General features: G+C 37.7%; 1 protein-coding gene across 2 annotated transcripts in view; it reads right to left on the bottom strand.

Moving 5' to 3' along the window:
• The window catches only part of LOC121327762 (1-acyl-sn-glycerol-3-phosphate acyltransferase gamma-like), a 68,914-nt gene extending 46,470 nt beyond the window's left edge, over nt 1-22,444 (bottom strand). The window contains exons 1-2 of one of the 2 annotated variants that reach the window (XM_041271949.1): nt 22,169-22,444; nt 5,653-5,782 (exon numbers count right to left, since the gene is read on the bottom strand). The gene's annotated coding sequence lies outside the window, so the exon portion shown is untranslated. The remainder of the gene's footprint in view (nt 1-5,652; nt 5,783-22,168) is intronic. The other variant, XM_041271948.1, reaches the window with a different exon arrangement.
• Between the last annotated feature and the right edge of the window lie 3,980 nt (nt 22,445-26,424).

Here is a 26,424-nt window from a genome sequence, read left to right as displayed (position 1 = left end):
ATACTACCGGCACCTTGCAAAGGACCATATGAACAGCTGGAAATAATTAATCAAAACGCATGGCTGAAGATGTGGTGCACACGGGAAGGCTTCACCTATCTTGATCATTGGACCACATTCTACAACGAGGACTATCTGTATAGACGGGATGGACTGCACTTAAATAACAAGGGAACCAGTCTACTTGGAGAAAAGATCCTCGAGCAGGTTCAGAAGCATTTAAACTAGAAAGGAAGGGGGGAGAAATCAACAAAATAACAGAAGGGAGACCGCATCAAAACAAGAACAACAACTCAGGTAAGACAACCATTAAATGTATTTATCTAAATGCTAGAAGTATCAGAAACAAAATTCTAGAACTTGAAGCTACTGCACTAACAGGTAACTATGATGTGATAGGTGTTACAGAAACTTGGTTGTCTGAGAGTGATGGGGACGAATATAATATTTGTGGGTATACACTGTATAGGAAAGACAGGCAGGACAGAAGAGGAGGAGGGGTAGCGCTATACATAAGAAACAGTCTTGAAGCCCAGGTGTTAAACCTGGACAAAGAAAATAAAACCGAATCAATATGGGTCAGAATAACGGACAAAAATTCAAAAGGCATAATAATAGGAGCATGCTATAGACTGCCAGATTCAGACGGTGAGCAAAATAATCTGTTATACAATGACATTAGAAATGCGTGTAGCAAAGGAGAAGCCATACTAATGGGGGATTTCAACTTCCCACAAATAAAATGGGAAAACCCGGTGGGTAGCACCAAGGATGAAATAGAAATGGTGGAAATGACAAATGACTGCTTCCTAACACAATTTGTGAAGGCACCCACTAGAGGGGAGGCATGCCTTGATTTAGTCTTTTCAAATAACGAAGATAGAATAACTAAAACAGAGGTCAGAGAACCACTGGCAAACTCAGACCACAACATGGTCTCATTTGAAGTGTTTTTTAAAACCCCAAAAGTAATGACTAAATAAGGTTTACAATTTTAGAAAAGCAAACTATGAAGGTATGAAACAGAGACTAACAGAAGTAGATTGGAGTAAAATAGAGAAAACACCCACAGAAGAAGGATGGCTGTTCTTCAAAAATGTAGTACTAGAGGCGCAAAACAATTACATCCCTAAAGTACACAAATCTAAATGTAAAACTAAATTGCCAAAATGGTTTAATAGATCAATTAAAAAAAATATTCAGCGAAAAAAGGCACTTTACAGAGCATTAAAAAAGGACCAAAAAGAAAGTACGCAGAAAGAGTACACAGAACTGCAAACGCAAGTCAAAAAGGAAGTTAGAAAGGCCAAGACAGAAATAGAAATGAACATTGCTAAGGGAGCTAAAACCAATGCCAAAATGTTTTTCCAATATTACAACAGCAAGAGAACATTCAAAGAGGAGATTAAATGTTTAAGAGATACAAATGGCAAAATTGTAGATGAAGAAAAAAAACAGCAAATATATTAAATGATTACTTTTCACAAGTTTTTACAAAGGAAGATACTGACAACATGCCCCACATGTCATCCAGTTCCTATCCAGTTTTAAATAACTTTAGCATAACTGAGGCAGAAGTGTTAAAGGGACTAGGAGCTCTTAAAATAAACAAATCCCCTGGGCCGGATGAGATCCTCCCAGTAGTACTCAAAGAAATGAAAGAAGTAATTTACAAACCGCTAACCAAGATCATGCAGCAGTCTCTTGACACAGGGGTGGTACCGACAGACTGGAAAATTGCAAATGTAATACCGATCCACGAAAAGGGAATCAAAACTGAACCAGGTAACTACAGACTATTAAGCCTGACTTCTATTATATGCAAACTTATGGAAACTATAATAAGATCCAAAATGGAAAATTACCTATATGGTAACAGGGTCCTGGGAGACAGTCAACATGGTTTTAGGAAAGGGAGATCGTGTCCAACTAACTTGCTTGATTTTTTTGAGGATGCATCTTTGGTAATGGATAATTGCAAAGCATATGACATGTTTTATTTATAAAACAAATGAAAACAAATATTGTGCCTACTCCATTAAAGTGAAAACTGGCTTGTTATTTTTTTTTTAGTGTTACAACACTGCTTGCGACTATACAGTGGAACGTCGCATATCTGACCGTCATATAACCAATCTGATCAATTAACCTCCTCACTAAATAAATAAATAAATAAATATAAAAAATAGGCTACGAGTAATGGCATTGGCAGCAAATGCAGCTTCCGCGATGGAAACAGAAAGAAAGCGTTATAGCAATCAGCCTTTTGATGCGTTCCCCTTTACGTAAGGCGGACTGTGTGCGTGTGTCAGTCAGCTGTGTGTAGCAGTGACGTTTCAATACACCAGTCGAGAAAGCTTTTTTTGTGCAATGTATTTATATGATGGAGCGCATGCTTTCAGATATTGACAGCGTATTGTTATCGCTTTTAAATGCATTTGAATTAAACAAAGCAAGCTTCATAAATGCAATGCTTACCGGCCGTTTGTTTAATAGCCGAAGCAATATTCAAACCGAGCTGCTTATCGGCTGTTGGCAAAATCAAGAAAAAGCGCAACGTACAGAGACATTAAGAAAGTAGAACCAGGGAGGCAGGGACTTCTAGAGTTAAGAAAGAAGCCATTAGTTGCAGGTTACTGTACATTTACAGTTTGTTTTGCTTTTTTTTAACAGCTTTGCGTGAAGATGGCTTCTAGCAAACCGCATAGCAACACTATTTGTAGCCTAATTAATCTTGCTTACCAATGTCATGTTGTTTTTGTTCACTAACCTGTTTATGTAAATGCTTTTTCTATAGATATTTGCATATTCGTCTTTTTCACATATCTGCCTATACCCCAGTCTACAGGGGGTCAGATACACAATGTTGTACTGTACTACATTTTATTTAGCGTCAGTGTTGAACTTAAAAATAGAATTTAATGAATAGAGAATAAAAACAAACCAAGCCAGCAACTACCCAGCCTAAACAGAGATGTATTTTATTTATTTTTTTTGCAATCTTCACAAACTGCAGATTCTATTACATTCACTGCGCTGAAAATGTTTGATATAGCTAGATATTACTACAGCGTGGACCAGGGGTCGAAACCAATGTTTGTGTAGGGTGCGTGTGTTTTTTTTCTTTAAATCAATGTTGGCATTCTGGAGTCATTTGAATGCTTTCCCACTTTATATTTAATTTTAAACCGTTTAAATGCCAAACCATAACAAAACATAGGAGAATAATGCACAGAGGAAGAAAAGTGGACTGGCAAAATACATAGTTGTCGTCCCGTCCCGTTTCCCCCACCAAAAAGCAGGTGACACTGCCCTCTCTGCCCTATGGGTTACGTGCCTATGTATACAGGCATACTTTTCTCTCTTTTTTTTTTTTTTTTTGTCCTGCATTTGCCTTTAATTTTTTTTTTTTCTGCACATACTACTGCTTTTCATATATGATGTAGAATATGTGATTATAAAATCTAAGACTAGAGTATGTACAATACTCTTTCAAATAAATGTGTTATGATTTTGAATGTGCGCTTCATAAGAACGGTATTATTATTGTCATTGCTTGTGCCCCGTCACCTCTTTCTTTACAAATTATGCACTGACAATTAGTATTGTTCAAAATAAACCACAAATTTCATCTACAGGCAGAAAACTTTCACCCATGGTTCCACAAATCAATGGTAGAACAGGTCCTATGCAAAAGTGGGTAATCATTACCTACATTTAGACACCCTCAAGAATTTGTGCTAAGAAACACCCATTTTCATTGCAATTTAGATGAGAGGTAAAGAAGTCAAGTTACTATACAATTTTGGAAAGGCTCTTCATCAGGGGCCTATTGTCTGCCTGCTTTCCCAACTAAAAGCCCTTTTTAAATTTGACAGTTTATGGTGTAATAAATAGTGTTTGATAAATTTGCTCTGTCGCTAGAGATGGTAAGCAACACAACTGTTAACTGTTTTTGTTTATTTCTTGTAATTTTTCTTAGATGTCATTTTCAGGAGTATATTTAAAAAACTGTACACACACATCAATACAGGAATGGTAAATAAACCACCTTTTACCATCATTTAGCTAGTGTCTCCAGGTCGCTTCACCTATACAAGAGAATGATTACAATACTACCTTCTTACCAATACGTGTAGTACACCACTGCCAGCATCAGCAGCATAGCACAAATTCCAGAAAAAATGAAAACACTGGTCTGGTTTGCCAACATCTTTGGCCGTTCCCCCACCACCACCACCACCTCAGTTTGCAAGAGAACAAAAATAAATTAGTCTTCACCAAGTTGGAAAGCCATGCAAATCCAAGGAGAAGATTATGATGACAGAAGCAGAACAGAGCAAATCAAAGAGGTCTGAAAACTGCTTCCTCAGCAAAGAGTAAATTATAACACCTATGCAACGACACACCAAACCTAAACTCCCAGGAGCCATTAACAAACATCCACTTTCTTGGCACCGACGATTGAATTCTCTGGCTATTTTAAAGTTATCTTGTCATACATAAAGAAAAGCTAGTGTACAGCATTTTACATCATTTATAAATAAAAAACTGCAGCAGTATCTAACATACCATCCTTGTTCTAATACTTAAATCAGCTTATTATGTATTAGCCTGCTACTGGCACCCTGGATCAGTCACATTGCATTTTGATCACATAGCTCCTGGGTACACAACAGCTGTGATACTGCAGCTTTACCCAGTATAGCTGTGGGTTGGCTGAGATATGGGGAGGGAAGGGGGTCAGAGGACTTAGTGTCCCAATATGGCCTACATCTATGAGCAGGAATATATAGTCGTCAAAGCTCAAGGATGGGTCAAAGGCACAACACAAACACACACACACACACACACACACACACGACATGATCTGCACCCTCTTCAGTCGAAGGGAGAGATGGATTGGACAGAGCTTGTAGGGAAACACATCCTGTAAAGGATTGTTTTGTTTTTTGCCACTGTGACATGCACAAGTGTTAAGGAATGGAAAACTAAGACGTAATTCTCAGGAGAAAAGAGCGCACACAGAAACAGGGCACCACCATCAGGTTTTTGAGTTAAAAGAAAATATGAGCCTGTCGCATCGGTTAAATTACTCTGTATAGACTGAATAAAAACATGAATAATGATGCTAAACTGACCAAAACAGCCAAATGCAAAAGTACTGAAAGAAAATAAAATGTTACTTGAGATCCCAAACCACTGTGAAACTGGAAAAGCAGTAAACTGGGCAAAATCTATAAAAAGCAGACGGGATACTGCAGGCAAATATCTGGAAGCTGCTTTAAATTAGATTCTTCTGTGTAGTGTAGTTTTACGGTCCCATGGCCCGGCACCAAGGACATAAGACTGTGCGCACAGAGCGTGATTTTTCCTTCAAGCCTGCTGCAATCATGAACGCAGTGACCTTAAAGGTTAATGGTTACATTTCTATTTCAGGGAAGCAGGGTTATGATAATAACCCAACGTTCCCTTTCAAGCACAAAAGGTAATCATTACCACATGGGTAAGTGCACCAAAGCCGTTGCAAGGGAATAATGCATAACGACTGGAATGCTACAAGGCTACGCCTGTTAAATGACTAATTAATAATATAAAAATGTAACCCCAGTAACAAGTAGCTAGAGTTAAAAAAATTAAGGGAGAACTCACCTCTACGCCTGTGTTGTAGGGGTCGACTGAGAAGCCGCCCTTAACACTCTAGTTCCAAAGACTGGGTTTTGAAGATCTACGACATTCAGTCTGTAGAATCTAGTAAAGGTACGGGGAGCAGCCCACTCCGCTGTAGGGATGAAACGATAGTAAATTTCCACGATACGAACAGTCGAGAGCCCACTCTTTCACGATACACTGATTATCAAGATAGTAGCGGTTATTTTTCAATTACTTTTTTAACTGAATAAAAAGAAAAAAAACAACAAGCAATGTCTTTATCTCTGTGGGATATGGTCTGCAACACAAGGAAGCTACAGACTTTTTAAAAAAAGAGCAAGATTCTAGCAAGAATGAAAAAAACTTACTAGCACACAAGTGGAAGAAAAATACTTAAAGAAAGAAATTGTCCTTCTATTACCATCAATAGTTGCAAAAAATCTGTCAAAATGGGACTGCAAGCTTTTTCCTCCTCCTGCTTTACTTACACATTTTATTTATTTAAATGTACTTAGAAACTACATAATTACAAAATATGAAGCATCTGTATTTATTTCAATTTATTTTAAATACTTGCTTTACACAAAATAGCCTGCAAAATAAATTAATTATTTTGCACTATATAACCTGTAAGTATGGAATAGAACAGTATGGGCATGATGTTCTTTATGCATATTCCTTTTTTTATCGTTATTTCATTTATAATTTAAGAAAACAAATCTCAATTCGGTTATCAACTTTACCCGAGGTAGCCTGCTTTTCTGGTGGCATAATAGCCTATAACGTGTACATTTTAATGCGTATTGAAATTATATACTGAAAATTGAGGGTGGAACGGAGGACAGTATAAGGAGGGCGCCGCACTGGGGAATAAAAAGTTATTAAAGTGTCCTTGCTTGTTACGGAAGGGCATGTTTGAAGTTGCTCCTGCTTTCGCTGTTGTGCTTTTGCCACATTCTGCAGATTGGATGTACATCCTATGGTACTGTATTTCATCACTATATATTTTTTGTAGTGAAAGTACACACTAGGGCTGTCAGTTAAGCCTCAAAACAACAGTTGATTAAATTGGGCACACAAAATATAATCGCTCTAGTAAATACCAATGATTGCACCATACATTTTCGGTACATTCCCCTCCCTGTGACGTTATTATTTTAATATCATTGCAGTTCAGTAAAAGCTTGTGCATAACAATTGAAAGTGAGGTGTAATTACGCCTTGGTAGCGTCGAGAAAAAAAACAAAAAAAAAACCCACACCATTCGCAACAAGCCTAGCAAGTTTAACATACTACAGGAGTGTTATTAAAATATTTATTCCAAACAGATTACTGTACTTTGGAATGTAAGCTATATAAACTAGACACACATTTTTTTTTATTCAGCGACAGCTGCAGCATTATACATTGCATCTTGTTAATACTGTACCACCTGTGTCTGGCCAGCTAGTTGTGCAATCTTTCTAGCTGCTACCGTAGGTGCACACTAGGTGTAAGCCACCTGGTGAGTCGGTAAAGCCAGCAGCTGCCAACGCCGAATCCTGGGCGGCGGTTATTTAACCCGGTAAACTCGGTATCTGAGTTTGGGGCTGTGGAACCCTTGGTGGGGGAAATACCATTAAAAGGCCTTTCAGGCCAACCACTGCATCCAGTACCATCTCCAGCCGTCTTGACTACGTCTTGCCTCTGGACGAGCGTGTGAGGTCGACGCTGCACAACTTTCCCCCACTTAAGAACATAAGAACATAAGAAAGTTTACAAACGAGAGGAGGCCATTCGGCCCATCTTGCTCGTTTGGTTGTTAGTAGCTTATTGATCCAAAAATCTCATCAAGCAGCTTCTTGAAGGATCCCAGGGTGTTAATTCAGCGACAATCATAATTCAAAGCACGAGTCATAACACCACTACCACCATCATTAAGATTCTGACCGTTCAAAGTCCTGTAGCTATAGGCGAACAACAAAGTAGCAGGTGTGGATACGCTGGGAGCTGTAGCCGTGGACCCTCACACAGGCAGCTAAGGCTATATGGTCGTTTTTCACTGGATTGAAGCAGCAGTGGAATTCTGCAGTCCCCTGTGCGTCTGAGCAGCCCTATTTAAGATTGCACTGCTCACCTCCTTGGTATGAGGAAGGGGCTAGAAAAGGTGCCCTAGACATTGTCTGCTTCGCATTACCCTGGCCAGCCTACCACAGCGGTCGAACAAAGCAAAGAAAGAAAACCAAAGTGACATCACTCACTTTAGGAGCTTGTAATATGCGCAAACTAATGGACAATGCTGGACCAAACAGACCAGAGAGACACACTGCCCTTGTGGGCAGGGAACTTGTAAGATACAATGTTGACATTGCAGCCCTGAGCGAGACCCGTCTGGCTGAATTGTGTCAGATTGCAGAAATTGGAACAGGTTACACCTTCTTTTGGAGCGGGCAGGGAAAAGCTGGGGTTGGGTTTGCTGTAAAATTTCACCTGGTCAACCAACTGTCACAGTTACCTAAGGGTATAAACAGGGTTCATACACTTTTTCAACATCAAAATTCCATACTTTTTTTCCAGATTTCCATTTGTTTTTCCCAGACTTGTGTTTTAAGTTTCTACTAGTTTTCTGATGGTTATCCACATAGAGCAGAAGTTGCTCCTGATTTTCTAAAAGTATTTGTCAGAATCTGGAGGCGCATATTCAGCAAGTGATAATGCAGGTATGCAAAAGAGAAGTAAGATACAATCTAAGAAATGTCCAATATTTGAGAACTACATTGCATTATTTACAAAAAGAATATACAAAGTTGTATACTGCAAGTATACTTGTGCCAAAATAGGATAGAATAATGGTACCAATAGTATACTAAAACCAGACAATTCTGGTACAAGCATACTTGCAGTATGTTACTTATTTGTAAGGGATGATATTGGATTCTGATCCAAACTTATTTATACCCTCTGTTAAATGCTGAACACTATGGATGGTAATAAATAACAAATGTGCAAACATTATATATTAAAATGTGCAAGTGTTGTGCATTAAGCATATAAGTCAAATACTAAATACAGTACACCCTCGCTATAACAACCCTGTTTGGGTCCAAAGCCCTTTGTTTGCTATAGTAAAAGGACAATCCAAAACGAACAATATAAGCTGCGGCAGTAAGTTAAGGAAATCACCTTGGATAAAGGCATTAGCTAAATTATTAATATTAGTGGTGTTGTATTCTTTGATTTTCTTTATTACTACAGTATTTGTCATCACTAGCCCTAACAATAATAATAATAATAATAATAATAGCAATGAGACTGTGAATAAAAGTACAATTACTTGTTTACTTGTAAGTCACCCCGGAAATCACTCAAGCGTTACTAATGAAAAACATCGATCCCTCTAAACATGTTTTCCGGGATGATCTGCGAGCGGAATCATGATTGAGAAATGGCTGTTTAATTAAAGAGCAGAACGTTATCTTGTTATAGTAAAAAAATTGGATTGCCCGTTGGGCAAGCAGTCAAAAAAAAACATTGTCAGACAGATTTTTTTGGTTGTCCCGGAACTTCGGGCTAGCGATTTTGTGAGCCCTGTCACAGTATATCGTACCAAAAAATTATTTCATCCCTACACCGCTGCATTGCAAATGTCTTAGACAGATGCTCCCTAGGAATAAAGCCTACGAAGTGGCCATGTTCCTGTCTTGAATCATGAGCCCCATAGCAAACAAAAAATAGTTTGGACTGCCTCCAACTTTTTGTCCTGTCAACCTTATACACTAGGGCCCACATTGGGCAGAGTATATGGAGCTGTCGCTCCCTGTCAGACTGTAAAGGAGTATCAGACTTAACAGGAGTTGAATGAAAAGCCTCCTGTTCCACAGACTGGTTGACATTAGAGATGTAATAGTTTAAAAATGTACTTGTTTAAACTGTAGCTTTCTTAAACGTTTTTTACTATTATATATATATATATATATATATATATATATATATATATATATATATATATATAGTTTAATGTAGATTAGATTAAAAACAACTACATAAATAAGTCTCACAGTTCATTCTAGCCAGAATACCAGGTACCTTTTGAGGCAAACATCAACCGCATGCATGGAGAAACGCTATGAAGAGTGTGCAAGTACATTTCATCTGTGCCTTCAGAATGTGTTTTTATTGCTGCTGGACTTGCAGTCAATCGTTTGCGCACAAGACTCACCCCGGAGCATGTTGAGATGATAAATTTAAAACAAAAACAACTGAAAGTATGTAACTAAAGTAGAATAACACAGTTCCCAACATTAAAATTGCACTTTATTATTATTTTTTTTCTTTTTAAAATAAGGATTTCTGTTTGAAGCGATACTTTTTTTGACAACTACTGAAAAACTGCCACATATACAGAATATTCATGGATTTGTGTTCTGGAGAGTTCAACTGAGTTTTCTTAAACAAACATCTTAAGTTGGAGGTGTGTGCAATTCATATCGCACAATGCCCGGGACAAGATTTTTGTTTCACTGTTATACTTTGCCTGTCAAACAAGTACTTTCCTCTTTTGTCACAATGTTCTGATGCTAAAAAAAATGTGTGAACCCTTTAGGACTTTCACATATTTCACAACGTCAAACCTAAAATGTTATTAGATCTTAATTTCTAAGTCATAATAATAAAGATAACGTGATTAAACAAATGACACAAAAAACATGATACCTTTTCAACATTTATTTATCCACAAATGATTCAATATCCAATTGTGAAAAAGATTGTGAACCTTTAGATTCAGTAACTGGTGGCACCCCCTTGAGCAGCAATGACTTCAACTAAGCGTTTCCTGTGACTGTTGGTCAGTCTCTCACATCCGTTTTGAGGATCACTTACTTTTTTACATACCCTGAATCTTAATTACTCATTGTTTGTCTAATTCATACGTTATTTTGTTTCAAAAGATATGGAATGTCTTCTGGCCCCTGTGTCGGTGCCTTTATTTTACAGCAATACGTCACACTATGTAAAATGTTAAAGTAGAAAAATATATGTGTGTGTGTGTGTGTGTGTGTATATAAAGAATATGTTGTGTAGGTCTTATTTTACTGCAGTGAATTAAACACAAAACAAAGGATGCCAAATAGCAGTTCAAGTTAAACATTGTTTTGTTTATTCCTAAAATAAATATTACATAAAGTTGAAGCGGCATTATTTATTTTTTTACTTTTTTTTTTTTTTTCATACCTTGCCATTGCTGTTTCTTCACAGTAAACAGTGGCCATCGACACGTTTTCATAAAGTAAGATCATGAGGTTTACTTGTGGCTTTTTTTAGCTGAACAAGCAAACAAAAACTTAAATTTAACTTTAAACACTTCAAATAAAACAAACGTGGAAATGGCATTAGAAAACAAATGGGGGGAAAAAAAATGACCTCACAACATTTCCAGCAAGGTGGGCACTGTTTAAATGAGGCATTTCAGAATGGCATACTTGCCTTTTTTCTGTCCCATAATATTCTGACTCGCTCTAAAGCAGCACAACGCTTTTATGATCCAGATGGACTTCCATAGAGATCAGTATGTGTGTGTGTGTGTGCATAATCTGGTTCGTTTACTTTTTGTTGTCTAAAATGTGTAAATAATCTGGAGCTGCTGTTCTGATCCTGTGGTTTTATATATATATATATATATATATATATATATATATTTTTTTTATTTTTTTTTTTATTTACACACACTACCAGTCAAAAGTTTTATAACACCCCCATTATTCCTGTTTTTATTGAAATTTAAGCAGTTCAAGTCCAGTGAAAAACCTGAAATGGTACAAAGGTAAGCGGTAAACTGCCAGAGGTTAAAAAAAATAAATAAAGTTTAGGTTACCAAAAACTGAAAAATAATGTACATTTCAGAGTTATACAAAAAAGCTTTTTTCAGGGAACAAGTAATGGGTTAACAACTTACAGCTGTTCTGCAGCAATGGAAGTAAATTAAGCCTTGAAAGTTGATGCTAACAATTCCTACAGGTGTCCCAACTTTTGTTGATTACTTACAAACCCTCTGTCTGTATAAAAGCAGTGTTGGAACAGACTGTGTTACTACACCCTCTTAAGCATTATTTGGACAGTATTGTACTGCAGGAAGTAGTATATTGCTATCATAATGGCAAGAAAAAGGCAATTAACAAAGGAAGACAGACAGACCATTATAACCCTTAAAAGTGTAGGTCTTTAGAGAAATTGCAAAGAAAGCCAAGGTTTCAGCGAGTACAGTTTCCTACACCATCAAAAGGCACTTGGAAACTGGAGGAAACTCTGACAGGAAGAGGTCTGGCAGACCCAAAGCCACAACAGAATCAGAAGACAAGTTTCTGAGAGTCAACAGCTTGCATGATAGGCGGCTCACAGGACAACAGCTTCAAGCACAGCTTAACACTGGTTGAAGTAAGCAAGTCTCAGTTTCAACTGTGAAGAGAAGACTTCGAGCTGCAGGTTTGACTGGTCGAGTGTCAGTAAGAAAGCCATTGCTAAGATGGCAAAATAAGAAAAAGAGGCTTGCCTGGGCCATGAAGCACCGCCGGTAGAATACTGAAGACTGGAAGAAGGTCTTATGGACCGATGAATCAAAATTTTAAATCTTCGGTTCATCATGCAGGGTTTTCGGCTACCACAGCATTTTGCAGTGCCATGCAATAACCTCTGGTATACGCCTAGTTGGTCAGGGGTTCATCCTACAGCAAGATAATGACCCAAAACATACCTCCAGGCTATGTCAGAACTACCTTAGAAGAAAAGAACAAGACGGTAGGCTTCAAATCATGAAATGGCCAACACAGTCTCTAGACTTAAACCCCATCAAGCTGGTTTGGGATGAACTGGACAGAAGGGTGAAAGCAAAGCAACCTACAAGTGCAACACATTTGTGGGAACTTCTGCAACAGCGTTGGGAAGAACTTGCCGAACAAGATTTGATTTCCATTGTAGAAAGAATGCCACGAGTGTGTTCTGCTGTTATATCTGCAAAAGGTGGCTACTTTGTGTCAAACATTTAGATTAAATTTTGTTAAACAAAACGATTCCATGATTTCTTTTTTATCTCCAATTGTTTATTTATTCTATGCTTTAATTTCAGAGTACATTGAGACATTAAACTGCGTAAATTTCAATAAAACTGGAAAAATGGAGGTGTTCTAAAACTTTTGATCGGTAGTGTATATATATATAAAATCTCACATCACATGCAGCTCTTTTTCATTTGCCATTTTTTAAACCGTTGCGCAACTTCAGGTGAGGCATTAAATAAGTGCAAGGCATTTTTGTAATTTCTAGTGAATACAAACAAATGATTTTTGTATCTGAATACATGTCAAAAATATTCATTAAAATATGCAGATATTTGTCCCAACATTACTATGCAGATATTTTGTCCAAACATTACTTTAGTATATATATATATATATATATATATATATATATATATATATATATATATATATATATATATATAAATTTATGAAGTGTATATTTACCTTTTCTGTCTGAGATGTCAATAACTATATTATTATAGTGCCAGTAAAACGCTAAACTTAATTTGCGCAGTACTGTACATAGGATTACTCTCACATGACATTGCTGGACTGTTACTAAACTGTTTCATATTTTTGATTGTTATTGTAAATGAGAGCAATAAGCTAAGCATGTCTTTTCAAAACACCTTTACTTGTAGACTGAACTAATGTGTTAGTGGAAGACTGTAAATATGATTCTCACAACTGTGCTGGACATTTGGTTTTCTGAACTGTTGCAATATAGCTTAGGTTTTCCTGCTTATTTTAATGCCAGCAATGAGCCAAGTGATGTCTATAAACATTACCACAGGTTTGAAGTGTCTTCAGGTGCTGTACTTACTATTACAGCAACAAATCTTATTGGGGGAAAAAAAAATTTGTAATATCTATTAAGTTTACTTATTTTAACTACCAAGGTAATATTTATGTTGAAATGCCGTATTTAATTATGATGTTGATAAAAAGTGGGAACAAATGAACTGGCCATTTTTGAAAAACAGAATTTGGTATTCCCAACAATAGAACAATTAGTAGCCCTGAAGATGGTTACAACTGAAGGCAGCGCAGTGTTTTATTCAGTAGTCTAAAGGAATTTTATGCAGGCCACTAGTTAAGCATGCAGTCTATCTATGATAACAACTGACAGGGCTGCATACGATCAGAGGATGATGCTAAATCAGAGGCAGAGTCACAATCAATATCTTGTTCAAATTTAAAGTAAATTGTAAAACTGTTGAGATACTTGTGTTAGAATATTGTTTTAAAATTGTATATTGCAACAAAATATATTAAAAGGGTTAATGCGTGGCTGAAGGTTTCCCACTCATAATTTACCCTCTCAGTCAAAATGGCAAGTTTCTCAGTATCTACAAAGCTTATTAAGTTAACGTAATTGCACGAGGCGGGCATTACTACATGATTAAGCCCACTCCTCGGGCTCAAATGCATAATTAAAACACACAAGTAATTTGGCTCACTTACTTTGGGAAAGCCCTGCCTTGAGCCCAGTACAAGTACCTTAGATCTATTTAGTGCTTTGCCACTGCTGATGTCTTTTTTGCTTTCTTGTTCTCTATGTGGTTATGACTGGCATTATGAGATTTAATGGTATGGACTCATACATGATCCACGGAATGACAGAAAAGCTTTAAGAATAATATCCCACAATCCTCATATAGATAATCAGATTTTCCCTTCCAATGGAATGAAAACCATTACCAATGGAAAGAGCCCTCACTGACCGCCAATCACTGAGCATATATAAAAAAGCTGCCCTATCAGGGCCCTGCTGTGAGGAGGAGGTCCCTCCCACCTCCTGCTGAAGCAGGACATCCTCACAGTAACATATCGCCATTTTCTCTCTCACATCACTGAGACAGGTCACAGATTGCCGCGTGCTTTCTTTGTCCGAATTTGGCTGATTTGTTGGTTCTACCTTCAAATTAAAAAAATTATTTCACGGTAAAATCATGCTTTCGAGCGTTATTGAGAGTGCTCCTGCCTGATTCTCCTGTCAGTTTACTGACTAGAGCTGGTTTTGACCCCTCTTGCGAGACTGGCAAGTGGCTATTACTCTCTTCCACTACCATAACCCTGACTCCCTGAAAAAGAATGACAACCATTACCCTTCGAGGTCATGTCCCCAGCTGACCTCTGATTTCGAAAGAAAATGGCGATATGCTACTGTGAGGACGTCCCTCTTCCGCAGGAGATGGGAGGGACCTCCTTCTCACAGCAGGGCCCTGATAGGGCAGCTTTTTTTATATATGCTCAGTGATTGGCGGTCAGAGAGGGCTCTTCCCATTCAGTAATGGTTGTCATTCTCTTTCACGGAACCAGAGTTACTTTTTTTTTTTTTTTTTTTTAGCTCTACTGTCTTTTACTGAAACACTGCACTTTTTTGTTGGTGCAGCTGCTATGTTGCAACTTGCAAAAAAAAAAAAAAAATGCACATGGTATGTCTTAAATTACTATACACTTAAATATACATTCCTGCTAGCCGCTCGCCACAAACGGAACGTTTTCCCTTGCGGCTCAACTATTTTACCTGAAGTTCGCCACGGTGGAGAAGGCTTTGAAAAATGTACCTGTGTAAGACTGCCAGCACATTCGAAGTGTGCTGGTAGAGGAGTCAATACAGACTGTTTAGTTTGATTTTATTTTGCCCAATGAAAGCTCTTTAGCATGATCATGTAACATATGCATGCCACAAACGGGAGGACAGAGGCTCTGATAGAAACAATCAGCAGGCTGAGCTGCTTGTAAATAAACATACAAACAAAAAAAACCACATGGCATCCAAACAGAAAAAAAAAATTATAATTATAAGACCAATTACCAGAATCATGTTCCGAAAGATGAAGCTCAAGTAATACCAGTCACCCATGTACAACTAAAATATAACCATGATACTAGTCACAGGGAGGTGAAGCAGTCATGATTTCAAACCCTCTGGTCCCAGAAGAACATTTCCACAGACTGCAAGCCAGAAACACGCAGCTTCAAGATCACAGCTATGTTTTGTTTTGTTTTTTTTCTGTTGTTTGCTATCTCTTTAAAATGTGTTGAAATATATTTTGGAAATAGTAAGAGTGGATTCGAAAGAGGAATAATTTAATTAAAAAATACACTTATTTTAAAAAGGATTTGTCTCACTATGATATATGGAGTTTTAACATCAGTATCAGTGCAATATTACTGTCAGTAGTCACAGGTGAAAGAACACAGTAAAAAAAAAAAAAAAAAAAACACAGTAGTGACTGTACAATCCTACCAATATTATTCATCACATTAGTACAATCTTGTGTAATTTTGCTTTATCGTTCTGTAGTGGAAAGAAAACCACGTTACAGTCAAAATAAGGCAAAGTATTATGCAGTACATGAATATCACTGCAAACCTATTCAAAATTTAGGAAATCTGTAATGACTTTTTTTCACGTGGGACTAACTTTTGCATTTATTAAATGGGAATCAGACTTATAGTGCAAATTACTTATAATATGTATGTGTATTGTAAATGGTAGGGTCTGGCATTTAAATATCTACGTGTTTTCAGATAAAATACACGTCTTTTTGCCTTGTTGAAACAGTATATTTATAACTTTATAGTTATAGTACTGTTATACAGTACTGTTTATAGTACTGTTAAGTGTAGAAAGTTTTTCCAGTGTGGCTAAAAAAATGTTATGTTACTTTAGCCTCAGAGGCCAACTAAATGAAAGTCTAAGGGGACATAGTAAATGTGTGTTTGACTAATATACTGATTACATTTTTACCAGTTTCAAAACGCTTGAAATGATATTTCTGATCTGGTCGTTTTTTAAAAGGGAAGTAAAACAAAAACTGCCAAAGCAGGAGTATTGTGATTTTTATTTATGTTTACTGGAGTATTTATAAACGTAAATAATGCAGAAAGATTGTGCTTCACTGATTAGTATTCAATTATACAACGAGTTCAAAACAGCAAAGTTCATGAGTAGCACCCTCTATAGAGGCAGAAACGCCAGACGCCTGCTTCGCCCACCCTGTACCAGTAGATTCGCTGGTGCCTGAGCGACCTGCACGAATGCGACATGCATTTTTACCAGGGGTGGGTGTTGGGACTGAGGATCTATATTGCAATACTGAAGACAATATTGCGACATATATATCGATAAATATTGGAATTCAACGCCTAATGATACTGATGTTGATATTTTGCTACCAAAATAAATCTACATATATAAATAGTGCTTTTTAAGGAGTTTAAAGTATTAGAATGTAACATGACAAATTAAACTCTCATGCGAAATGCCCACTAACTAATTTTTGTTGGATCCTCTGAAGTATGTGCATGTGCTCCCAATTTGAAAAATAGAAAAACAGTGCTAGTTTAAAAAATGTACTTTTTAAATTTTTATTATAAAAAATATCTATTTTCATTTCATATTAAAAATGTTTTTCAAAACTGAATCCTAGGACTGTGGCCATAAACACAGGTTTAAAGCTGCTTTATATATCAGTCAGTGCAGAGACCCGGGATTTGGAATAAACGACTGACCTTGCTTTTAAGATTTAATTTATATATATATATATATATATATATATATATATATATATATATATATATATATATATATATATATATTACAAATGCATAAATAAGTGCTACATGTTTATTTAAAAAAAAAAAAAAACACTGGCAAGTAAGGTTTGTAACAATTTATTTATGTAAAAGATGTTCAGAATATAGTGTAAAATTAGTAAAGGTGCTCCGCGTGGATGTGCCCCATAGCCTGAAGATCACATGTTCAAATCCAAGCTGTGTCACTGTCAACCATGACCAGGAGTTCCTAGGGGGTGGTGCACAATTGGGGAGAAAATAATAAATAATAATAATTGGTGACGACTAAATGTAAAAAAAAAAATAAAATTAAAAACTGCACTAATACAGCTCTTAAATTGGTGAAGAATAAAAAAAATAACTGAGCGTTTGTGTGATTCATAATTGTATTGGGTGCAGAGCTCCAGAAAAAAGAAAGAGTTGCCAGCTCCACGGTTTTCCCGCAGAATTGGGCTACTTAAACAGAGCCACAGGAAATATTAAGGAGTGGCGGGTTGATAATGTAATTAGATAAGTGGTATAACTTGAAACTGTTTTCATGTTTTCAATACTGTTTGGGATACAGTGCCAGCATTAGCATTTCAGTAAAGGGATCAAGCTGTTAATTTGGTTGCTGGTCTGGTATGAATGTTGATTTGTCCCTTCAGAGCTTCTGTAAGAATTTGTTGATAGTGACGTGTGGATGAGCTGTACTGGGGCTTGTAGTTTTTATCAAATTTATACTAGGTATCTATTCTTTTTATATATATAATGTTTTGATAAAACACATAATTGGACTACGTTTTGGCTATTTTTGAAGTAACTTTTGGCTATAAACACAGCAAAAATCTGGCAACACTGGAATTTACTATACAGGGCATAGTGGTGACGTTAGCTGGAGATAACCTGATAAATCGAAAAGAAAAGAAAAAAAACATGCCTGATAAAAAGTTAAATAACCAGACTACCGAAGATAACATTTACTTGCTAGATCCTTTCAAAGCAAGCCAAATTTGGCTGGAAAACCGCCAATCTGGCAGCATTGATCAAGGGGGAGTAGCCTAAAGTCGCATGCATTATCTATTAAATGTTACCTCAAGTTCAATGTACAAATAAAACCTGGATCTGTATCATTTTTTTTAGAAAAATCTATATTGTAATTGGTATTCCAATACTGTTAAGATGTAGGACTACACCGCTGTATGCAAGTTTCATGGTACCGCCAGCATATTTTACTTAATAACATAAGAAAGTTTATAAATGAGAGGAGGCCATTCGGCCCAGCTTGCTCGTTTGGTTGTTAGTAGCTTATTGATCCCAGAATCTCATCAAGCAGCTTCTTAAAGGGTCCCAGAAAGTTAGCTTCAACAACATTACTGGGGAGTTGATTCCAGACCCTCATGATTCTCTGTGTATAAAAGTGCCTCCTATTTTCTGTTCCGAATGCCCCTTTGTCTAATCTCCATTTGTGACACCTGGTGCTTTTTGTTTCTTTTTTCAGGTTGAAAAAGACCCTTGGGTCGACATTGTCAATACCTTTTAGAATTTTGAATGCTTGAATTAGGTCGCCACGTAGTCTTCTTTGTTCAAGACTGAATAGATTCAATTCTTTTAGCCTGTCTGCATATAACATGCCTTTTAAACCTAGAATAATTCTGGTCGCTCTTCTTTGCACTCTTTCTAGAGCAGCAATATCTTTTTAATAGCGAGGTGACCAGAACTGAACACAGTATTCAAGATGAGGTCTTACTAGTGCATTGTACAGTTTTAACATTACTTCCCTTGATTTAGATTCAACACTTTTCACAATATATCCAAGCCTCTTGTTGGACTTTTTTATAGCTTCCCCACATTGTCTAGATGGTCTTTTTCAGTCCTTCTCCAATTTCAGTATCTCCCATATGATATTTATAATGTACATTTTTATTTCCTGCGTGCAGCACCTTACACTTTTCTCTATTAAATGTCATTTGCCATGTGTCTGCCCAGTTCTGAATTTTGTCTAGATCATTTTGAATGACCTTTGCTGCTGCAACAGTGTTTGCCACTACTCCTATTTTTGTGTCATCTGCAAATTTATCAAGTTTGCTTACTATACCAGAATCTAAATCATTAAAGATTAGGAATAGCAGAGGACCTAATACTGATCCCTGTGGTACACCACTGGTTACCACACTCCATTCTGAGGTTTCTCCTCTAATCAGTACTTTCTGTTTCCTACATGTTAACCACTCCCTAATCCATGTACATGTGTTTCCTTTAATCCCTACTGCATTCAGTTTGAGAACACTATGTAACACAATTTTTGTTCCTGGGTAGTAAGTGTTATTTCCTAATTGCTTATGCCTCAAAAGTATAGAAAATGGTTATTATTCCCCACAAACTTTGCTTTTGTGACCAGGACAGTGATATTTTGAAATTTACCTATTTCCAATGAGAAAACGGGCGAATTTGTTTCTTTTCGTTCACATAAAGTCAGAAAAAAACAACATATGAATCCAAATTAACATGTATTTATACTAAAGTAATACAAAAATGAGTACAAAAGATTTAGAAGTGAGTAGTTTTTCGAGACTTACGATTATACTGTAAATCACTTTCACGAATCAGCCCCTAAATGTAGTCCCCCATCATGTTCTCATTATACTGTCCTTGGTAGCGGCATTCAAAGTCCAGTATATCCTGGTGGAAGTGCTCCCATGTTCTCCTTGAATTTATCAAGATGAGCATCAAGGATATGGACTTTGAGGGACATCCTACAGCCCATTATGCCGTAGTTCTTCATCAGAGTCTCAACCAGCTCCACATAGTTTTCGGCCTTGTGATTGCCCAGGAAGCCCCGAACCACTGCGACAAAGCTGTTCCAAGCCGCTTTCTCCTTACTAGTGAGCTTCTTGGGGAATTCATTGCACTCCAGGGTCTTCTTTAGCTGTGGTCCGACGAAGACACCGGTTTTGACCTTTGCCTCAGACAGCTTAGGGAAGAAGTCTTGAAGGTACTTGAAGGCTGCCAACGCCTTATCTAGAGCTCTGACAAATTGTTTCATAAGGCCCAATTTGATGTGCTGTGGTGGCATCAGCACCTTCCGGGGGACCACCAGTGGCTCCCACTTGACGTTGTTCCTCCCCACAGAGAGACTCGGTCCGCTGTGGCCAGTCCCGCCTGTGTTAGTGCGCCTTGGTGTCCCTGCTGTCCCAAAGGCAAAGATAGCAGGGAAACTTGGTAAAACTGCCTTGGAGACCCATCAGGAATGCCACCATTGCAGCCTCTTGATGCCATCTCAGAAAAATGCAGATATGTATCCACTTAGGCAGCTGGAACTAAACTGAACTGATGGGCTTAAGGCCCCTGTATTTATACTACTATTTATATTACTGGAAAGTTCTAGAAGTTACTCCAAGTTTACTCAGCACTGAATCTATCTGGAATGTTCTGGAAAATAGGTAAATTTCAAAATATCACTGTCCTGGTCACAAAAGTAAAGTTTGTTGGGAATAACAGCCATTTTCTATACTTTTGAGGCATAAGCAATTAGGAAATAACACTTACTACCCAGGAACCAAAAAAAAATAAAAATTGTTACACAGTGGAATTAATCTTTTATGCAGGACTTTGTCAAAAGCTTTCTGGAAATCTAAATAAACAATGTCATATGCTTTGCAATTATCCATTATCGATGTTGCATCCTCAAAAACAACATACAAACAACATACCGCAATGTTAGATGCTATACAGCCATCATTTTTACAATATTTTTTTATTAGGAAATGAATCCACGAGGGACTTTGCTTTGCACAATTTAAGCAACTCAAAATCTCTGTGTGCTTGTGCCATATTTTCTGTTAGCACTAATAGTTCTCGTTGGAAGCAATTATCTCATGAGATAATACTCGACATTTTCCAGTAGCCGTTTCCCTGAATCAGTTTAACCAGAAATATCGGTATTATCGCGCACCCCTAATTTTTACCGAGGGAAATAAGAGAATCAGCAGCAGACAGACGCAAATATGCTTATGTTAATGCTTTACAAGAATGCTCTCAAAACGAGGTTTTCTCGAGATGTTGGCGTCTCAATTGAGGTTGATATTTATGATAACTTGTGAAGTACGAAAGGTTGTTGTCAGTTATTGCGAAAAATGCACGCATTTTAGCCTTAGAGGGTATGCTGCTACACAGGGTTATTTAACAGATGTCTAACAAATTATGTGAAAAGCTTTTTTTAAAAAACTAACAAAAAACTCTTGCTTTAGTTACCTGTAGCACATATAGCTATTTTTGCAAAGAATACCACAGACTTTTTTTTTTTTTTAACTCAAAAACATTTAGCTCAGCTTTTCACTTCTTGGGATCATAGATTTAAAATGTTGAGGCCACACACATGTGGTTATTCTCATCGCAAAAACCTTATTATTGTTACTGTCGGTGGTAACATCATTTGCATTTCTTGGAAATGACTGCAGTCACATCAACATTATCAGCAGGTTGGCAAAGTCACACACACAAAAGGAAATGCAATTACCGGGTACACGTGCTGGGACACAGGAGTCACGTCCGAGTGCACGTGTCAACGTGACAATGCATTGGACTGAAGATCATATACAATATTATTATATTATTACAAATAAAGAATTTTCTTCAATACCATTAAATTCTCTGCTTACCATACTGTCACAAGATAACGACCGAACACGGCCAAAAACACGGGGTATTATAAAAACAGTACTGTATAAAAATATGATTATGTACTGTAACTGCTTTCCTGTTTTTAACGTGAATATTTAAAGCTAAGGTATTTATAATATTCGTAATTGTTGTATTTATTTACTTTTACCTAACAGCTTATAAAATATTTTAACACTGAAAAAATTGTGCACCTAAAGAAACAACACAAATTATACCTGCTTTCTTTCGTGCCGTGGATGTCCGGGGTGTCAAAGATTGTGTTACACTGATTGTATTCCGGGTTTGCGATTTGTATATACTTAAGAGTAGTTATTGTGGTTTTACTACTTTGGAAATGGCTAGGTATTCTTAATCCACTAATCTTCCATCCTTCACAGCAAACAGCGGCAGCACACTGTTTCCGGTCGGTCTTTGAAAACAATTCGACAAAGAAACAACGGCGAGAAAACAGATTAGTTCCCACTGCAGCCCCATAACAAAGATCCTCCCATCGACATAACTCTGTGAAAGCCGTGGGATGGGTATTAGTAGGACAAAGGGAAAGGCAAGGTCAACAACACATAATACGCAGGGGGCGGAGATATGTGAAATGGCTACAGAATAACTTCTGTCCCGCAAAATGTATTTTCACTAAACGAATATATATATATATATATATATATATATATATATATATATATATATATGAGAAAAGGTTTTTTAAAAATGTACACAAAAAAGTTTTAAATATTTTTTTATTATTATTGTCTGAACGTTTCGGGCAAAAACATTTCTTCAGCTGTTTAAAAAGAAAAGTAAACACAGTGCAGTAAATTTGTTGTTCAAGAATTGTAATTATACAAAAATTCTGTGGATGGTGTCATGATTTTTAGAATGGAATATTCATTGACTTTCGATTTAAGATAAACTAGTTCCTTTTGTTTCCGAGCAACATTTGTTCCATAGCACTGATTGATCACACAGACTGATGTCTTCAGCAGTGTGATCATCATTGTTGAAGTGACGGGCTTCTGGAAATGCAGTGGTGTTAATGCGAATGCTTCTTATGTGTTCTACAAACCAATCTGCTAAACGCCTTTTAGTTTCACCAATTTACAATGTGTTGCATTTTTTGCAGATAATGCAGTAGACTATTTCTTTAGATGTACTACTCCTATTTTTGTGTCATCTGCAAATTTATCAAGTTTGCTTACTATACCAGAATCTAAATCATTAAAGATTAGGAATAGCAGAGGACCTAATACTGATCCCTGTGGTACACCGCTGGTTACCACACTCCATTCTGAGGTTTCTCCTCTAATCAGTACTTTCTGTTTCCTACATGTTAACCACTCCCTAATCCATGAACATGTGTTTCCTTGAATCCTTGCTGCGTTCAGATTTAATCTGTTTCAGAATGAATGTATTTACAGGTATTAATAGTGGTCTATTACATGGATATATGCCTTTCAAAGGTTCCCCAGAAGGACAAATAGCACTGTATACCACATATTCTCTTATATTTTTGTCTCTTCTATATGACATCGGGGGGGGGGGGGGGGGGGGGGGGGGGGGGGGTCTTGAAAATAGGTGCTGTAGAAGGGTTCTAGTTGTCAAATTGTAAAGTTTCTTTGCATTAATTGTCTGTATCTTTCTGTTGGTAGGTTGTCTGTATCTTTCTGTTGGTAGGGTGGTAAGTGAGGACCAGAGGGATTTTATCACCTGTGTGTTCTATATTGTTATTATATAACACATTTTTTTCTATTTATATTTGAAATGCAGGATTTTGCTTTAGTGATGATCTTGTCCGGAAAGCCACAATTTCCAAAAAACACACGCAAAACCTAGGTATCGGCACCGACCACGTGGCAGAACTTGTCCACCACTATTGCTTCCCCCATTTGCACATTGGTTTTATTCTCGGGGGTCAGCCAGTGCACCATGTCATCACACAACCGTTCTGCAACCACTCTGGGGCATGTCTCCGGGGATCTTCGGTACTCCCTAAACCGAACCTGATGGATTTCTGCTGTTAAGTTGAGGCGCGAGAGAATGGCCTGTTTGAACATGTCGTAGCTGGCAGCGTTGAGGTCGCTTATCGCCTGGTAGACTGCCTGAGCTTCCCCAATCAGGCAGAGTCCCAGCTGGCCAAACCTCAGTGGTAGCCAGCCGCTCAAACACCACCAAGTATGCCTCAGGGTCGTCCTCCACCAACATCTTCATCACCCAAGCCTTTGGTGCCGACATTGCTGGTGCTGCGGTAGGGGCTGACGCTGTGGAAAACGCCAGCCCTCCCTGTTCAATGCGTGCACTGTAGTGCTCCTCTCTCATTCTCTCCTGTGTGTCCCGTCTGCACTCCAGTGCCTCCAGCAGCTCCACTAATGCGTTGCGATCCATCCCGTGTCTAAAACCACGTGTGGCAGTGGCTGCTGATACACGCTTCTGGAACTCTACGGTCTAAGTTTGTGGTAACTTGGGAAGGAAGCAAAGGGTGAATCGTTTAAGTATTTTATTTGAACAAACAACCCTCGACTACGTTAGTACACTCTTACAGTAAAAGTGTAGCAGCGCCATTTTTTATTCTCCTCAGGAGTATGCTGATGAGGTATTATAACAAAGGGTAGGGGGTTGTGCTACTCAAGGTACGGATTGTTTACAGGGACCAATAAACAGTTACAACACTCTTTAACCTTGATGCCATTTAAATACAAATAAACATATCCATTGTATGGCCTGTAGTGTTTTTCTTTCTTTTTTTAACAAAAGAATAACTGCTATTTTATAAGTCTAGTCCTAAGGACATAATTACAAGTCCAGTCTTATTGGAGTTTTGCCACAGCACTCTGAACGTCGTACACCAACACTTTGGGGTCACCAGAGGAGGCAGGGGTGTGGGTGGTGAACTCCTGGACAACTCCATTCCTGGTGGTGATATCATGTCCTGGTCTGAGAGATCTGCAGTAGTGACTGCCGGAGAAATAAAGAGAACGTAAAAGAATATTTGTGAGTGTTGTGCTAGTTTGTATTGTCTGTTAGTAACTGTCTGTGTTTATTGAACCACCAGACAGCTAACATGCATCCGGAACTGTCGCCTTGGGCCAATACAAGCCAGATCATCACTGCACCAATAGTCACAAAATAACATTGTTTATCACCCACCACGAGCACAACTGCATGCACCCAGGACTGGTGACCATGTGTCATATTATTATGGGGCAGATACGTCTGTGATTATTGTTTGTACTGTAAACCTGTTGTCATCTCCATGCAATACACATCGATGTGTATTGCCGGGATTTATTATTTGGTCACCAGCCCGGACTATAATTAAAACCACTTCCCTACCAGATTACAATTGTTTGTGATATCTTCTACAGATTCAAAAAGGCAGGAGTCTATGTCAATTACTTCAGATATCCCACCTATCAATCCACCTGAATGCTAAATGGAAGACTGTGCACCTAAGTGGAAAGAAGTAGAGCAAGCTATGAAAAAAGCAAGGGCATCATCATCTCCAGGGCCTAATGGAGTTCTATACAGAGCGTACAAGAGGACTTATGGAGTTCTACAAATCCTGTGGAAATTGATGAAAGTGGCATGGGAAAAACAGATTGTACCAAGAGCATTGCGCCGAGCAGGTGGAGTCTTTATTCCAAAAGAAAAGGACTCTACAAGCATCAGTCAGTTTTGTCAACCTACCTATTAAAGAACTGCTTCATTGACACTTCAGTACAAAGAGCAGGCATTCCAGGTTTCTCAGGATGCTTAGAACACATCAGCATAATCAGGCAACAAATCCAATAAGCAAAAAAGGAGAGGAAGGAGCTTCATGTGACATTCCTGGAATTGGCTAATGCATACGGTTCAGTGCCACATGAAATTCTTTGGGCAGCATTTGATATTTTCAGCGTACAGATGACAATAACAAATTTAGTGAAAGCCTACTTTGAAGATTTGCAATTTAGTTTTTCAACTTCAGAATTCAGCACTACATGGCAATGCCTAGAAGTTCGAATAATGGCAGGATGTATCATTTCTCCACTGGCTTTTACCATGGCAATGGAAGTAATTTTTATAGCATCAACCAATTGACATGACAACAATGACTACAACAATAGCCTGCACTAATCAGTTATTGGGCAAATTAACCAATAACATTGAATGGGCACGAATGCAATTCAAGCCCACAAAATCAAGGAGCATCTCTATAATTAAAGGTAAAGTATTAGATAAAAGGTTCTACATTAACAGTGAGGCAATACCAACAGTGTCCGAGAAGCCAGTGAAAAGTCTAGGCAGATGGTACGACGGGGATTTAGACAACAAGCAGTGGAAGGGTTGAAGAGCATAGACAGCAGTGCTTTACCAGGCAAACTGAAACTCTGGTGCTTTTAGTTTGGTCTACTGCCAAGACTGCTGTGGCCACTGACTGTGTACAAGGTTTCCTTACAACAGTTGAGAAGCTGGAAGCTTTAATCAGTTCATACGTCAA

Source organism: Polyodon spathula, chromosome 15 (genome assembly GCF_017654505.1).
Source record: "Polyodon spathula isolate WHYD16114869_AA chromosome 15, ASM1765450v1, whole genome shotgun sequence".
NCBI lineage: Eukaryota > Metazoa > Chordata > Actinopteri > Acipenseriformes > Polyodontidae > Polyodon > Polyodon spathula.
The sequence above is the reverse complement of the archived record's forward strand: the minus strand, read 5'-3'. Positions and strand labels throughout refer to the sequence as shown.